Genomic DNA, 18,951 nt, shown 5'->3' on the forward strand with positions numbered 1-18,951 from the left:
TAACCTGCTGTTGGTGGCGTGGTTGAGGGAGGAATATTGGTCAGGACACCAGGAGAACTCATTTAATGTCTCAGCTGAATGACAGTCGCTTCAACATAACAGCAACTCCTTCAGTGCTGCATCAAAGTGTCAGCTTAGGTGATGTGCTCAAGTCCTGGAGTGAGGCTTGAACCCACAACCTGCTGACAGAACTAATCTGACACCTAATATTGATTATATTATATTATTACTGGTTGATTTACACAGAAATCTGTTAATTTCTACCCTTAAATAATTTAGATTCAAGTCCATTTTATGTATGGACATTGGGGACCTGAAATTTAAAATTCTCATCCTCGTCTTTAAATCCCTTCATGGACTCGCCTATTTTATCTCTGTAACCTCCTCCAGCTTTACAACTTACCCCGCACCCCCAACCCCACCACCGAAACCTCTGTGTTCTTCCAACTCTGGCCTTTTGTGCATCTCCCCACCCGTTGCACCATCATTGGCGGCCGTGTCTTCAGCCGCCTCGGCCTCAATCTGGAAATGCCTCCCTAAACCCTTCCACCTCGCCATCTGCTTCTTCCCGTTGATGAACCTTCTTAAAACCCACCTCTCTGACCAAGGATTTAGTCACCCGTCCTAATATCTCTTTCATTGGCTCTGTTGACCATTTTTGTCCGATTATGCTTGTGTGAAGTGCCTTAGGACATTTTTGTGTGTTAAAGTTGCCTTATAAGTGCAAGATGTGGGATGCTTTAAACCAGAGATCCTTTGGAGTCTATGTTAACGCAGTGGTGGGATCCGAGTGGGGGTAGGGCGATAGCGAGCGCAGAACGCGGAAAATTGTGGGACATGTGGGAATGTCCGATTTTAACATGGATGCCTCATTATCATTTTACTTCCAGGTTCCGTGTCTCCATGCGTGTGAGCGAGCCAGCATGACACGATTTCACCTCAAATATTTAAAGGGCCAATGCACAGATGGAATTTGGAGGAGTTGGGTGAATTGTAGGAGATTACTAGAATTTGGAATGGAGTCAGGAAGAGCGAAGGCTGCACCCGCTTTAATGAGGCGTCCCTTGATGTACTGCTGGGTGCAGTAAGGGCGAGGAAGGAGGTCCTATTCCCCAGTAATGGGAAGAAAAATCCTGCTGCTCTAACAAGGAAGGTGTGGCTGGAGATGGCTGAAGAGATGAGCAGCAGGAGTGATGTGCTCAGGGTGTGGATTCAATGCAGGAAATGTTTTAATGACCAAACCAGGACAGGAAAGGTGAGTATAGTTGCAGATTCACCTACATCCTGTAATGCACCCCCACCCCCCCGCGCCCCCACTCTTTCGTGTCAAACGTTCTCCATCGCGTCACTCCTCACACCCACTTAAGTTTCAGCAGCACTCATCGTTCTGTTTCAGTGCACTTCCTCAGCCCCCCTCCTTCCTCTATCCACCACTGCCACTCACCCCAATCCTTATGTGATGTGATACCACCTCAGTCAGCAAATTCTCACCACACATCCTCAAACAGCATTGTCAACATGTAAACAAATGCATGCCAGTGCCGTTTGTGATGCACCTGCCTGATAGTCACCCTCACCGAATGCACCGCATCCATCGGATGCGCACATGCCTTACAGACACTCATAGGTCTGTCATGCCCCCTTGCAGGAGAAAAGAGCAAGAATGGTGAACATGGGCAGATGGTGCAAATTAATACATTTTATGTGAATTAAGAAATTAAATTTACTAACACAACATTTTCACAAAAACCTATGTGCAAACCCAGCAGGAGTGATGTGCTCAGGGTGTGGATTCAATGCAGGAAAAGTTTTAATGACCAAACCAGGACAGGAAAGGTGAGTATAGTTGCAGATTCACCTACATCCTGTAATGCACCCCCACCCCCCCGCGCCCTCACTCTGTCGAGTCAAACGTTCTCCATCACGTCACTCCTCACACCCACCCTCCCCTCCCACAAAGGAGAGGGAGAGGACCAGAGGTGGCCCACCACAGATCGTCCAGTTGACAACTGCAGAGCAGGAGGCCCTGGAGATAAGTCCCTGAATATTGCAGCTGGTGAGACTCGGATTTCACTGCTGCATGGTGATAGAAACAAATATCTCCGACCTACGTCTCATACGACTTGATTTCAATCACGTGAATTTCAACATTTTTACATTCCCATGACTAAATCACATCCGTCTCTTCTCTCCTCCAGGGCCATCACGCAAAGAACAACAGTGGAACCCTTTGAGGATGACGTTTCCTCAGAGGAGCTGATTCCTTCTGAGGGTGCACTGTCGCAGGACACATGCTCACCAGGCACCAGCGCAGATAGGCGCACCTCGGTGGGTCCTGTTAGACGGTTAGTTGGGTTCTCACCTGGTGAATTACAGATCACAAGTGAGCACGAGCAGACACTGGAGGCAGGGGCAGCTGTGTTGGAGGACGCTCTCCTCTCCAAGCTCTGCTCAGCTGGACACAGATGCTGAGCCCCGGGGGGCCATCGATGAAAAGCAGAGAGATAGAGGGTCAGCAGCAAATTTGCGAGGTACTGGCAGTCATGCCAGGCACACTGTCCACAATAGCGGAGAGGATGGAGGAGTCCAGCTCGAACATTTATGGATTGATGTCGCAGAACATCGCGAGAATGTCTGCCATGGATAGAGTGGCCTCCTCCATGGAACTTCAATCACAGCAATCGAACCAGTCCATGCAGGCCATGACCACAGCTGTGGAGACTTTGGATGCCAGCTTGTCTGCCGCCTTAAATAGGATGTCAGATACCTTATCCGAGGCCTTACAAGGCGTCACTGATCTGCTCCAAGCTGCTCTCCCACAGAGAGGCAGGAGTGATGTGTCGCTGGCACAGGAGAGGGGTGATGGTGAAAGGGGACATGGAGGTGGGGATTCCATTCAAAGTGTTCCCACGTCTCACCCGTTGATCCCCCCTCCCCACCAGAACCCACAATGCTACCTCCTCTCCCGATGGCCGAGTCTGCTCTGCACAGGTGCAGGTGGAGCAGCCTTTGGCAGGGCCCTGATGGGCTCCAAAATCCAGAGGTCATTGGCCACGAGCATCTCAGCAGTCAGAGCAGGGGTCAGAGCAACCTGCCTCTACCTCAAGGAGTGGTAGGGAAAGGAAAAGAAAAGCTTTGTGGTTCACCGAGGGTTTGCACATGGGTGTTTGTGAAAATTTTGTGTTAGTAAATTTAATTTCTTAATTCACATAAAATGTATTAATTTGCCCATGTTCACCATTCTTGCCTGGCGAGTGTCAACTCGGGTTTTTAGTTGCCTGGTGATGAATGTGAAGATGTGAATTGAAGGGGACCAATTGGTGGATGTGCAATGGGTGGATGGTTGGTTACAGGACTGTTTTGTTTAATTTGGGGGTGGTGGGGGGGAGGGTGTGGGGGAATGTGATAGTTACTTTGTTCCATTGTAAGTGACTAACTGAACCTTCGAGCTATTAGGGTTTCCCTGGCATCCCAAGTAGCAGTGTGAGTGGCTGGTCTGATGTTGGGTGCCCCATCTTCATCCTCCTCCTCGCCATTAGAATCCTCATCAGATGAAGAGTGCTGATTGGCTTGTTCCTCCTCCACCTCTAGCCCTCGCTGCTGCACTATGTTGTGCAGAATGCAGCACACCATCATTATCCTAAAGACCCTCGCTGGCGAGTACTGAAGGGGGTCTCAGATCTGTCCAGGCACCTGAAGCCCATCTTGAGCATGCAGACGGCTTGCTCAATGACACATCTGGTTGTCATATGGCTGTCGTTGTAGCACTCTTGGTGTTCATTGGTGGGGTTCCTCAGAGATTTCATCAGCCAGGTTTGAAGGGGGTATCCTTTGTTGCCTAGCAGCCACCCCTTAAGGCTGGCTCTAGGTCTGAACAGGTCCGGGATGTTGGACTGCTGCGGTATGAAAGCATCATGGTAACTCCCAGGGAATCTGGCGCAGACCTGCATGAACCTTTTCTTGTGGTTACACATCAACTGTACATTGATGGAATGAAATCCCTTGTGGTTGAAGAATGTTCCTGGTTGATCTGGTGGTCCTCGGATTGTCAGGTGTGTGCAGTCGATGGCACACTGGATCTGTGCGAATCCGAGTGCCCGTTCATTCTGGTTATGGTCATTACAGGGGTATCACGTTTCACTGGCAACTTTCCCGAACTCCGGGAAACCCGTGCAGGGAGCATTAATTTCAAATTAATGCCAAAATTTCATGAAAGGAGCCTCATTTAAATATTATAATGATGGACCCACCTCTCCAGAGCAGGTTATTCGGACATCCCAATATCTGTCATGGTTAAAACAGAAACGGGCGCGTGCACAGTGGGCTAGGGTCGGGTTTCATGAATTTGACAATTTAACACCTACCCCCCCACCCGACCCTCTCCCACCCGTTGTGGGGGGGGTTAATATCATCCCCAATTTATGCAGTTTCTTTCCAAAAGTATATTTGAACAACCCACAGGTATCACTGACACAACTGACTGATAATTAGTTCATAGGTGACAAGCACAGAGGCTCCTGAGGTTAATCCCCCATTTCAATTTAATTTCTAATTAATTTTAATGATCATTTTTATGAATGCAGAGCATATTTTAGTGTTTTGCATCAGCTTGTGAGAGCAGCCTTTCACCTCTCCTTGGGAGACAGTCTAGATGATGAAATTCCCGAATGGAAATGAGGTGGTGAATTCCAGGGAACGACTCATCACCTGACATGACTCAGTTCAGTATGGAGTCACACAGTTTCCGCAAATCCTTAGCTTCAAGCCTTGTGTGTGAACAAGTGAGATTGTTCACATTATGTTTCTACCCAAATTCCTTGCTTTTGGAAACATCTTTCTGGTCAGTAATTAAGCGGGTTTTCAGAAGGCTGGCTCTTACTCATTCAGGTCTTGTTGGAGGCCCAATTAAGGGAACGCTATGAAAGATTCTGCAGTCTCAGACTTCCTACAGTAAAGGTGAATGTCTCATCTGTCAGAACAGTCAATAGAGTGAAAGGAAAGAGGTCAACTTATTATTTGCGAGTGCACAAGCAGTACAACAAAGATTGGTGGGGGAGGGGGGAAATGCAAACTATAAACTATAGTAGAGACAATCTATAAGTCAAAAATGTCAAGTGTCAAACATGTCCCAAGTGTCAAGGGGCTTAGATAGACATTATACATGCATTAGCCATTCAGTAGCTTCAAAATCAGCATTGCAGAGTCTGGAAAGGCCTCCTCGTAGACCAGTATGAAATCAGCAACCATCCAGTAGATGTGCGGCGTCCTCAACAGCTACTCCGAGGGCTGGACCTGAGTCCCCGGGTGTAATCATGGGCTGTAGTCCCCCCACCTCCCACCTCTAAAACACCAGAGCTTGCACCAGAAGGTGAACTGAAACAAAACATAATATAAGGTTGTGGGGTCTCGGAGAAATTAGATAAATGCACAGAGTGGAATGAAAATTTGAAAAAAACTCTCAGGCTGTCCTGATGGGAAAGTGCATCACGTGACACAAACACTACGTGGGTAACTAAGGCCTATGTTATCAATAACCCATCGGCTATGTTTCTTTGATACTGCAAGTTCTCTCAGAAAGTGGCAGAACTAAATCAAGGTACTAAATGGGCTAACACTGCAATATAAGCAATTATGTTCACAATGTTATCAATCAAAATGTACTAAACCTGCAGACATTCAGCCGTGACAGTAAAAGGTTGGTGGGTACTGCAGTTTTAAGCAAGTGAAGAGACTCCCAAACCCATGACCTCCACCACCTAGAAGGACAAGGGCAGCGGGTGCATGGGAACACCATCAGCTCCAAGTTCCCCTCCAAGTCACACACCATCCCGACTTGGACATATATTAGCTGTTCCTGGGTCAAAGTCCTGGAACTCCCTACCTAATAGCATTGTCGAAGTACCTTCAACACATGGACTGCAGCGGTTCAAGAAGGAGGCTCACCACCACCTTCTCAAGGGCAACTAGGGATGGGCAATAAATGCTGGCCTTTCTAGCAACACCTATATCCCGAGAATTAATTTTTTAAAACTGCATTTACTTAGGTTCTTGTCACATTTCTCAGAAGCACCCCATAAGCTAATGTTTTCTGTGAGATTAGACACCTCTATCCAAAATGGTAACTTGTCTATTCTCACTTCCTAATGTGTTCTGCTTTTCACTTGGTTTTAAGATTATTCCATTTACATTATAAACCAGTGAAGGGAATGTGAAGTCTTGGTTTGGGGGAGTGGGGTTTTGCCCTTGGAACCCACAGGAAGCAGCTATACTTCTAGGAGAGAGGTACAATGGGGCTGCTTAATCTCCTGTCATGCCAGCCCCTCCCCAGTGTTCTTCACCCCAATTACAATTTGGAAAGTATCTATATAGCTGCTAATTAGAACTCAACCTGATGTCTACACATGGTAGCAGAATGACATCATGCAATGAAGCCATCATTACATTTGACATAATTAGTTTTGATGGACAGAAGATCAGGTGCTGCATGTTCAATTTCCCACTAGGTGCACCCATGAAATGAGGCTCCACGCCTGGAGAGTGCATACAACTGTGTTATGAATGGAGTTACTCAACAATGTGACACAACCCAGAACGGAAGGGAGGGGCACAAATGGCAGTCGTTGGTCCAATTCTGGACCTCAAAACACGATTTGGTCTCCTAGAAGCTTTAAAATATAACAAATCTTTTAAAGTGGTTAAAGAAAAAACATTCAGCGAGAAAAAGACTTCACTTTTAGTTGCGAGCAAGGAGAAGATTTGAAAGAATGTCTACACAAGCACTATGTGAGACAAGAATGAAAACTTCAGGTCCTAAAATAATATGTTTTGGTAATAAATGTCAACATCGCTTCAGCTTGTAATCTCAGTGCATGTACCTGTAATTGTGGGTGAGGGGGAAACCAGGCTCACTGACTGAATTCTTTGTCATGAAGCGTCCTGTTCCATGTTAAGCACTGAGGGAAGTCATTATCCCCTTAATCTCAGTAATCAGCATGTAGATTACAAAATTGTGCTGAGCGTTTGTTGTGACAGGTCAGGAAGAAGTCTATAAAGGTCACTTGCATTCCTCTGGTATTAACTGTCACATCTTGAGGCACGATCCACTCTCATCAGGATCAAGACTTCACAGGATGCCATATGGCCGTCACCATAGTAACTGTGCCGGCTCGAAAACCTCTTCATCTATTTATTTCAAGATGGGATTTAATTGTCAGTAAAAGAGCTTGCAACCCCTTTTATGAAAATGTTGAGGGAGCAGTATGGGACACGTTGTCGATTAAATTAGCCTTTTCTTTGCAGTAGGGAAAGGGATGCCAATTGGGTGGGGGGGGGGACATGTGAGTGGAATGTAAATATAAGGGACGAGCACATGTGGTCCTTTGAGACCTGAGTCCAAGCTCTCCAATGGCGGCTCAATCAACACAGGTATCTTATTAAATATTTATTGCAAGTACGTGAATTTGGGTGGGGAGGGTTCCATTTGGGTAGATTATTCTTTTGAGGGTTATCTTGTCACAAAGTCAGTTTTCTTTTCCTACTTAAAATAAGGGACCCGAGTGAGCAAACAGCACCTATGTAAAGAAAGACGATCACTCCATTTTAATATGGAAATGAAGGACTTATATGGGTGATTCATTCAAGAGTAAGGTGTTAAAAATGAAAATAAATTCAGTAATTACACTAAGAAATGAGTGAACTTCCAGATGAAGGACATATGGAGATGAAAGAAATATATGGGTACTGAAGTTAAAAATGACATTTTATACATAAGAGATGTGGTACTTGTACAGAGGAACATTCACCAAAACACTAAGCATATATACAAACCCACAATCTCCACCAACTGGTAGGACAAGGGCAGCAGGTCCATGGGAACACCACCACCTCCAAGTTCCCCTCCAAGTCACACATCATCCCGACTTGGAAATATATCGCCGTTCCTTCATCGTCGCTGGGTCAAAATCCTGGAACTTCCTACCTAACAGCACTGTGGGAGAACCTTCACCACACGGACTGCAGCGGTTCAAGAAGAAGGCACACCACCACCTTCTCGAGGGCAATTAGGGACATGCAAGAAATGCTGGCCTTGCTAGGGCAGCCCATATCCTGAGAATGAATAAAAAAACACACACGCACAGTCGCAGCCCAAATTTAGATACTAAAAAAACTATTTAATCATATGTATAAGGACATACATAGTGAAGCATAGGTCTCTGGTGTTGAAGAATCAGCAGGTACAGAGCCAAGGTCTGACTCGGCTTCACATCCATAGTAGTGCAAGGGATACGACGAGCAGTTGTCTACACTCCAGTCTGACATTAAACATGGTGCGACACTACTGGCCATTGCTGTGGCACCCTCAGTTACATAAACCATAGACGCGGCAGTGAGTGTCACTCATGAATGCTTCCACTGCTATTGGATGCTCATGGGCCCAAAATCCAAGAAACAGGTAAGACCGGCTTCAATCTGCTTGAACAATGCCTACAAGCAGTTAGGATGCAATGGACTCAGCGGAGCCCACAGTTCTGCCACTAGACAGGTCAATGGTTATTGTGAGGAGATGCATGGAGAAGCAGTTGAGTGACAGTATGTTAGTAATAGTTTGACCATTCAGTTTAAATAAGTGGCTGTAGGTACAACCTCAGAATGTAATGATCCCACATCGACTTCAGCACGGGCACTTCTGGCATTGAGGATGATACATCAGTGTTAATCAAAGTTAGCTCTCCAGTTGGTTCAGCAGTCAATCACCATTGCTCTCTCTCAGCAAGGGAAGCACCGAATGGTAGTCTACATCCACAAGTAATGCAAATGTCAGCTTGGTTTAGAGCCAGGAGGTAATGGTTTCAAGCCTCACTCCATAATCTAGACTGACATTTTAGCGCAGCAATGAGGGAGTGCTGCATTAATGGAGATGTTTTCCTTCCTGCCCCATTTGTTCGGATGGAGACAAAACAAACTTTAAAAAGCTCTCAATCTGTCCACTTTTTAAACTTCAATTTGAAACTTTTCGGTGTTAACGAAGGACTCCGTCAGTTCTTCACTAATCTTAAAAATGTAAATGGTCTTCGGACGCTGTTGGGTGGAGCTTGGTTTTACCTCAGGGAATGAAATGGACCCTGCACCATAATTCAGTGCTGTGGGCTCTGACCACTCCTAAGCAGATATTAGCACCAGACCTGGTGCCTGCACAATAATAGGGTGATTAGTGTGCAGAAGTTGAAAATTTATAACCATTTCTACCTACACCCAGCAAAATCACTCCCAAATCAATGACCAATTGGATAGAGTAAGGGCATGTAGTGTATATGTATTTTCAGATAGCGTTCAATAAGATATCTCCAACAAGAGATCTGCTACAAAAATTTGTGCAATTTGGTGTAAGCGGAAATGTAGCAGCCTGGATAGAAAGTTTGTTGACAGACTGGAAACCAGGAGTAAATGGGTGTTGCTTGGAGAAGGTTGGACTGCAGAGGTCAATGCTGGATCAAAAAAAAAACCATTGAATCTTAAAAAAAACATCACTCCTGGTCACCACCAGCTATTGAGTCTAGGCCTGGAGTAAAATAACTGAGGCTGAACCTGAGCTGTACCTTCAAAGTCTCCGATGCCAAGTATTGGAATCAAATAACTTTCATTATAATTCCAATACCAGTGGATGCAGCAATTGTCGAACTCTTAGAAGCAGCATCAAAAAAAGCCATTAATTGGTGGGTATGTCATTCTCCGTTTGTTCACTATTAGAAATATCATTGGAATGAACAGAAACAGCATGAGGCCGAGGTCCTCCACTCAAATACTGATACACACTAATCCCACTTTTCAACAAATTTTATACTTAGATCAGGACTTCCATATGATGGGAGCCTATTGGAATATTGGAATTCTATGGCTGGATCAGACTGGTACTTGTCTGCAAGTCATCCAGGCTTGACTGTCATTTGAATATTAAACATGAGTGATCGATAAACAAGTTAAAATTCAGGATCTCTTTCGATTATGAAGTAACGACAGGTCTGACTTGCAGAAAATTCTTTTGTTACAGCAGGTTTTGGATTTTCGCCTGTGGAGAACAAGCAAGGATGAGATGAAGCCTTTGAATGCTAATGGTGGCAGGGACAGTCCCTCAATACTATCACTCCTAAAAAAGAGATTGCATTTATAGGTAGCACTTTATATCCTCAGCAAGTCCCAAAGTGTCGCACAACCAATGAACATTTTTTGAAGTGAGGTCACTGTCTTGTAGCAAACGTGGCAGCTAATTCGCACATAGCAAGATCCCACGGACAACAAAAAAAGAGAAATGAGTAGTTATTTTGTTTTCGGTGGTTCTGGTTGAGGGAGGTGTGCTGGCATGGACACCAGGAGAACTTTTTTGAATAATGACAGGGATCTTTTATATTCACTTGAGGTAGATAAAGCCTCAGTTCAACACCACACCCAAAAGATAGTTCTTCGAACTGAAGTGCCTGTCTAGATTAAGCCCAACCCACAGTAGGGCTTAAAAACACAACCTTCTGATACAGGTGTCAGTGCAACCAACTGAGCCAAGCTGACATCTTTAGTCTTGAGGATGGGAGGTGGGCGTGCGTGTCTGCGTACGTGCATGTGTGCCTGCGCGTGTGCTTTTTGTCATGCTTGTTCCGATTCACTCAGTTGTGTCAGATGTGGATTAATTAGGAAAATGAAAGCCCCAAAAATCATTGAGAATTACGCTGAGATTGTGCCTGCCACTGACCTTGTCATTTTAATTAAAAGTTATAGGTTTTTTCAACCATATGCAACGTAACAAGCAATAGACTGGTTCATTGCCCATCGATACACAGAGAGTTGGAAGCAAGGTTGGAAGCTGCCTTACTGAAATATAATGTGGAGAAAACAATAACCAGCAGCTCCTTTGTGTCCCAGTGGAAAGAAGCAGCTTCATACTGCTGTGAGGGGAAAGAATAGGGCGCTGTCATGGCACATGTGCAAGTTCACACACACACACACACACACACACACATATTTACACCGACCCACACACACACACTTACACCCACACACACACTTACACCTACACACACACACACACTTACACCTACACACACACTTACACCGACCCACACACACACACTTACACCTACCCACACACACACACTTACACCTACACACACACAATTACACCTACCCACACACACACTTACACCTACCCACAAACACACTTACACCTACACACACACTTACACCGACCCACACACACACACTTACACCGACCCACACACACACACTTACACCTACACACACACAATTACACCTACCCACACACACACACTTACACCTACCCACACACACACTTACACCTACACACACACAATTACACCTACCTACACACACACACTTACACCTACCCACACACACACTTACACCGACCCACACACACACACTTACACCTACACACACACACTTACACCGACCCACACACACACACTTACACCTACCCACACACACACTTACACCTACCCACACACACACTTACACCTACCCACACACACACTTACACCGACCCACACACACACACTTACACCTACACACACACTTACACCTACACACACACAATTACACCTACCCACACACACACTTACACCGACCCACACACACACACTTACACCTACACACACACACTTACACCGACCCACACACACACACTTACACCTACCCACACACACACACTTACACCTACACACACACAATTACACCTACACACACACACACACTTACACCTACCCACACACACACACTTACACCTACACACACACAATTACACCTACACACACACACACACTTACACCTACCCACACACACACACTTACACCTACACACACACACACACTTAAACCTACACACACACAATTACACCTACACACACACACTTACACCTACACAAACACACACACTTACACCTGCCCACACACACACACTTACACCTACACACACACAATTACACCTACCCACACGCACACACTTACACCTACCCACACGCACACACTTACACCTACACACACACAATTACACCTACCCACACGCACACACTTACACCTACCCACACACACACTTACACCTACCCACACACACACACTTACACCTACCCACACACACACTTACACCTACCTACACACACACACTTACACCTACACACACACTTACACCGACCCACACACACACTTACACCTACACACACACAATTACACCTACCCACACACACACACTTACACCTACACACACACAATTACACCTACCTACACACACACACTTACATCTACCCACACACACACTTACACCGACCCACACACACACACTTACACCTACACACACACACTTACACCGACCCACACACACACACTTACACCTACCCACACACACACACTTACACCTACCCACACACACACTTACACCTACCTACACGCACACACTTACACCTACACACACACAATTACACCTACACACACACACACTTACACCTACACAAACACACACACTTACACCTACCCACACACACACACTTACACCTACACACACACAATTACACCTACCCACACGCACACACTTACACCTACCCACACGCACACACTTACACCTACACACACACACTTACACCTACACACACACAATTACACCTACCCACACACACACTTACACCCACACACACACACTTACACCGACCCACACACACACACTTACACCTACACACACACACTTACACCTACCCACACACACACTTACACCTACCCACACACACACACTTACACCGACCCACACACACACACTTACACCTACACACACACACTTACACCGACCCACACACACACACTTACACCTACACACACACAATTACACCTACACACACACACACACTTACACCTACCCACACACACACACTTACACCTACACACACACAATTACACCTACACACACACACACTTACACCTACACACACACACTTACACCTACACACACACAATTACACCTACACACACACACACACTTACACCTACCCACACACACACACTTACACCTACACACACACAATTACACCTACCCACACGCACACACTTACACCTACACACACACAATTACACCTACCCACACGCACACACTTACACCTACCCACACACACACTTACACCTACCCACACACACACACTTACACCTACACACACACACTTACACCTACACACACACAATTACACCTACACACACACACACTCTTACACCTACCTACACACACACTTACACCTACACAAACACACACACTTACACCTACACACACACAATTACACCTGCACACACACACACACACACACTTACACCTACCTACACACACACTTACACCTACACAAACACACACACTTACACCTACACACACACACAATTACACCTACACACACACACAATTACACCTACCCACACACACACACTTACACCTACACAAACACACACACTTACACCTACACACACACACTTACACCTACCCACACACACACACTTACACCGACCCACACACACACACTTACACCTACACACACACACACTTACACCTACCTACACACACACTTACACCTACCCACACACACACACTTACACCTACACACACACATACTTACACCTACCTACACACACAATTACACCTACCCACACGCACACACTTACACCTACCCACACACACACTTACACCTACACAAACACACACACTTACACCTACACACATACACACTTACACCTACACACACACACACACTTACACCTACCCACGCACACACAATTACACCTACCCACACGCACACACTTACACCTACCCACACACACACTTACACCTACACAAACACACACACTTACACCTACACACATACACACTTACACCTACACACACACTTACACCTACCCACGCACACACACTTACACCTACCTACACACACAATTACACCTACCCACACGCACACACTTACACCTACCCACACACACACTTACACCTACACAAACACACACACTTACACCTACACACATACACACTTACACCTACACACACACACACTTACACCTACCCACACACACACACTTACACCTACCCACACACAATTACACCTACCCACACACACACACTTACACCTACACACACACACACACTTACACCTACCCACACACACTTACACCTACCCACACACACACACTTACACCTACCCACACACAATTACACCTACCCACACACACACACTTACACCTACCCACACACACACACTTACACCTACCCACACACAATTACACCTACCCACACACACACACTTACACCTACCCACACACAATTACACCTACCCACACACACACACTTACACCTACACACACACACACACTTACACCTACCCACACACAATTACACCTACCCACACACACACTTACACCTACACACACAAACTTACACCTACCCACACACACTTACACCTACCCACACACACAAACTTACACCTACACACACACAATTACACCTACCCACACACACACACTTACACCTACCCACACACACACACTTACACCTACACACACACAATTACACCGACCCACACACACACACTTACACCTACACACACACATTTACACCTACCCACACACACACACTTACACCTACACACACACACTTACACCTACCCACACACACACACTTACACCTACACACACACAATTACACCTACCCACACACACACACTTACACCTACCCACGCACAATTACACCTACCCACACACACACACTTACACCTACCCACGCACACTTACACCTACCCACACACACACACTTACACCTACACACACACACTTACACCTACACACACACACACACTTACACCTACCCACACACACACACTTACACCTACACACACACACTTACACCTACCTACACACACACACACACATTTACACCTACCTACCTACATGCACACTTACACCTATCTACACACACAATTATACCTACCTACACACACCATTACACCTACACACACACACACTTACACCTACCTACACACACACACGCACACACACTGCAGTAAGCTCCATGTATGTGTGGTATGTTACCTTAACAGCATTTGTCACCTTTGCAATTGTATTCCTCGGATAGGCTGAGCAGAGGCTCGTCCTTGCATGTGAAATGGTCACAGCAGTGTCGCGCAGAGGAAATGATGTAATGGAGTTACTGATCGATGAATCCTTTGCCAAGAGCAATTTTGAGTCCATTATCACCTCCTCAATTACTTCTTTAACTGGTGTTGTCGATTAAATGCTGACATGTTAACTTTTCCACACGGAAATCCAGTGAATGTAATTAGCTAATGAATTGATGGAGGTTGCCCTTGCCTGCAGCTCTGTACTACTGCGATGGTTCCATACACTACAGACCCAGCAGCATGAATCTGAAGACAGTGAATGTGGACAGAAAATATTGACAGTTCATGACAAAAAGCTCTTTTCCTTATTGATTTCATTCTTTTTGAATTTAGTCACTTTTTATGACCTTTTTCTTTTCTGTTGTGAATTTTGTGCTCGAGGTGGGTAAGGGATGTTAGTCCTGGGGAATCGGACACTCCAATCAAGGCTGCAAAAAGTCACCTCCTGACATTGACTGGCCAGCTATAGTGAGGGCAGACTTACACTAGGCCCTTCTTCCCAACTCCAGAGAGGCACGCAATAAGTGCCCCCCTGGTGAGCTCACCAAACTGGAGGCTTAAAAATTACCCAAGGGAGTTCCTCTTGGACACTTTTTAAACTAATATGTACCACGCCATGCACACTATCTAAACATTTAAATTTTAACTGCTGGAAGAGTAACCTTTCTCTACTGGGCCTAGGCTTGCCAACTCTGATTGGATTCATTCCTGGAGGTTTGATCACATGACCTCCTGCCTCCAACTGCTCCGTCCAGTCAAACAGCTTTTTTTTCCCCATCTTCAATATTTTTATGACTAATAAACAAAAGTGTTCAAAGAAAATGAAACAAAGCACATTTTTTTTTAATGCCCCTTAGATTTTTCCCCCGGGTTGCTCGCAGAAGTGTCCAGGAGATTAATCGTTAATTCCTGGAGAGTCCAGGGCAATCCTGGGGGGTTGGCAACCCTAACAGTGCCCTGATCCAGCAATGTACGTCAACCCTGACTTCAGAAGACCACCAGAGTGACATTTTTCCATTTCCCGCTTCTCGCAGTTGGCTCGGTGTTAAATTCGGGATTATTTTGTACTGAAGATCATGCCCACTAAAAACTGGGTTGAAACTGAACAAACTCATTTCACTTTAGCGCTCTTACAACCAAACAGAAGAGCCTTTCATCGCCTCAGCCTGGATTGGATTCAATCCCAGTTACTAGTGATTCCCCTTCATCATTGTTTCAAGAAGGTGAGGCGTGAATGGTGGGACATGAAACATTTTGGAGCCAAAGATAACATGAAATAGGTGCAGTAGTGTAGTGGTTATGTTACTGTACTAGCAATCCAGAGAAGATGAATTCAGATCCCACCATGGCAGCTTGAGGATTTGAATTCAGATTTTAAAAATCAGGTATCAGTAAAAGTGGCCATGAAGCTGTTAGATTGTCGTAAAAAAACAACTGCTTCAATAATGTCCTTTTTTAGGGAAGGAAACCTTCCATTCTTACCGGATCTGGCCTCTATGTGACTCCAGTCCTACGCCAAAGTGGTTAACTCTTATCTGCCCTGTGAAGTGGCCTAGCAAGCCACTCAGTTTTGGCAACGCGGGACAGGCAATCAATGCCGGCCTTGCCAGTGACGCCCACATCCCGAGAATGAATAAAAATAGAACTAGCTACCGGTGAATTGAGAGATCTAGGGCTATGAGTGCACTCAATACTTAATATATCTAATCACTGTGGAGCATCGACAAAACAAACAGAATACTGAAAACTGTAGCCAAAAGGGTACAGTACATGTTAGTGGAAGTCATGCTGAAACTGTACAGGACTCTGATCAGGTCACATCTCAAGTATTGTGTCCACTTTTGGTCACCGAGACACAAGTGAAACATTTAAGCCCTGGAGGCAATAGGAAGGGGAGCCATGAGACTATTGTCAATGTCTGAAATACTGCACATTTTTCAAATAAGTTACATATAAGGGTTTAAATCCTTTCTCGTTGATTTATTTGGTTTCCCCGTGACATGGACTCAGTCCTGGATCTCCCTCTGCCGATAAAAACAGGCATGTACAGGAGGTTCTGATTTTCCTTCACTTACTACCTGATAGTGAGGTGGCTGAGACCAGGGATTCAAGAAGGCAGTCACAAACAGGAATCCACATTCTACAGCTCTGTGTCAGTATGTTGCACTGCAGTATCTTGATGTCTCTTTGTGTGATGAAACGAGCTTTCTGGGCATCCATTATTCTATATATAAACCATTTGAACCCTGTGATTAGCTTCAAGCATTGAACTCACTCTCAGGTAGTCATTATCTATAAGTGTCAGCCTTGGCTCAGTGGGAGCACTTTTGGCTCCAAAGGTCATGCGTTTACACCCTACTCCAGAGTACCAATAATGTACTTCTTTAATAGATAATTTGGGACAATTTTCTATTAATTAAGTAGGTTGCAAATGAGATCCCGGCCTGGATTTTCTATTACATATAATTTACAGCACAGAAACAGGCCACTCAGCTCAACTGGTCCATGCCGGTGTTTATACTCTATTCAAGCCTCCTCCCACCTCACTTCATTCAACTCTATCTGCATATCCTTCTTTTCTTTTCTTCCTCATGTATTTACCTAGCTTCCCCTTAAATGCATCTATGTTGATCGCCTCAACTACTCCATGTGGTAGCAAGTACCACATTCTCACCACTTGCTGGGTAAAGAAGTTTCTCCTGAATTCATTATTGGATTTATTACCGACTATCTTATATTTGTGACCCTTAGTTTTGGATTCTCCTACAAGTGGAAACATCTTCTCTATGTCTACCCTATCAAACCCTTTCATAATTTTAAAAACCTCTATCAGGTCACCCCTCAGCCTTCTCTTTTCTAGAGAAAAGAGCCCCAGCCTATTCAATCTTTCCTGATAGTTATAACCTCTCAGTTCTGGTATCATCCTAGTAAATCATTTTCGCACCTTCTCCAGTGCCTCTATAACCTTTTTGTAATATGGAGCCCAGAACTGAGCACAATAGACTAAGTGTGGTTCACAGTACTCCGAGTGTGATACACAGTGCTCCATGTGTGGTACACAGTAGTCTAAGTGTGGTACACAGTACTCCAAGTGTGATGCACTGTACTCCAAATGAGGTGTACTGTAGTCTAAGTGTGATACACATACTCCAAGTGTGGTACACAATAATCCACATGTGGTATTCCATGTGTGGTACACAGTACTCCACGTGTGGTACACTTGGGTCAGTGAAAGCTCAGTGGACATGCACGTTCATCCACTGCTGACTCCGGCAGATATCCTGGGGTTAGTTAACTTGCATGTAAATCAGCAGTGGCCCGATGAAGAGCCACCAGGGATTGGACATGAGTGGCTCGGGGTGTGGAGTGGGAGGAAAGGAGAAAGGGAGGGTGTGTGTGGCAGAAACTGGGAAGGGTGTAGCAGCATTAAAGGGGAAGAGGCATCAAATACAGCACTGGAGAGGAACTGAGAAGTCCCGACAGCCAGCAGACCTTCAGGGAAGAGAGTTTCTAATTTCGATGAAGTAGGAATGGATCTATTACTTGGAAGCTGTGAGGGCAAGAAGGATAGGACCGTTTGGCACACAGGGAAAGAGAGCATCTCAGGTTACAGTGGAGGGAGGTGGCGGAAGCTGTTTGTGTCGCTGGCGGCCCTGAACTGCAGTCCTGATGGAAGGGGAGGCAGAAAGGTTAGCGGGACAATACATGGGCAGAGCACGATCCCGAGTCAGTTTACGTCCATGCTCACCATTTTCATG

The sequence above is a fragment of the Heptranchias perlo genome, chromosome 19 (assembly GCF_035084215.1).
Source record: "Heptranchias perlo isolate sHepPer1 chromosome 19, sHepPer1.hap1, whole genome shotgun sequence".
NCBI classification, from domain to species: Eukaryota; Metazoa; Chordata; class Chondrichthyes; order Hexanchiformes; family Hexanchidae; genus Heptranchias; species Heptranchias perlo.